Here is a 1,065-nt window from a genome sequence, read left to right as displayed (position 1 = left end):
CACAGTACCCATTCCCTTGATGTCTACAATATCACCCTTTTTGAAGATTTGCATGTATGTAGCCAAAGGAACAACCCCATGTTTTCTAAAAGGCCTGGAAAGCATATAGTGGGTTCCCCTCCTCTTGCCCTTTGTGTTAGTCATTTTGGCAAATTACTGAAAGATGGCAGTTCCGGCCGAAAGGCCCACTGAGCTATCTTGCTGTCCCAAAGAGGGACAGTTTTTTGTACTTGCATGAGGCCTCTACTCTTGCTACTAAAGCCAGATTACCTGGTAACAAGACATGGTTCTCTGGAGACTGGCTTCTTTCCATGTAAAATAGAGATTCTCATTTATTCTGAAAACAGAGCATGCTTCATAAATGCTTATTCACTTTCCTGTGAAAGATATTAAGAAATTGAGCACGATCCACTTCCCGCTTTGGTGCACCTGAAAATCACAGAATCTATGGTTTGATAGCTCTCTTCTTCTGGGTTCTTACATTTATTCTTCAATATACTAAAATTGCAAAACATTATGCTGCAATTGGCATTTATTCTCCCATGAAGCAAAAAAAAACAGTGGTGAACTGCGGACCAAAGAGCTGGCCTCTGCGGGGGAAAATCACTCTTGAAAAGAGCTGTTGTTTTGTGTTAAGAGTTTAGCCCACAATGACCAATTTAAACAGGATCCCCCAAAGTTTCCTTTCATTGTATTATGAAATTCAAAGAGAAGCGAAGTTAATTTGGGAATCCGGCTGAGTGGCCAGTGACCTCTAACCACATAGCCATAGAAGGATAAAAGGCACATGCTAGCTAAAGATGAATTTATGCTTTCAGGTCATTTTAATCCCAGTGGTACCTTTCAAGGGCAGAACACTCTGTAAAAGCTTTATATTGTGATTAAGCTCTTTGAATTTTAGGGTTTGTGGCATTTTTCCCATCAATAGAAGCCTGAAAAATTCAGTGACTTTGCAACAGCTATTTGCCTACAAGGACAAAGCTGCCATTTTTTCCAAATAGGATCCCAATCCAGAGGTTGGCTGATCCTTGACCGCATCATTGTTCTATTCAGTTGCTTTCAGAT

The sequence above is a fragment of the Octodon degus genome, unplaced genomic scaffold (assembly GCF_000260255.1).
Source record: "Octodon degus isolate 3935 unplaced genomic scaffold, OctDeg1.0 scaffold00329, whole genome shotgun sequence".
NCBI classification, from domain to species: domain Eukaryota; kingdom Metazoa; phylum Chordata; class Mammalia; order Rodentia; family Octodontidae; genus Octodon; species Octodon degus.
Note: the sequence above shows the minus strand (reverse complement) of the source record.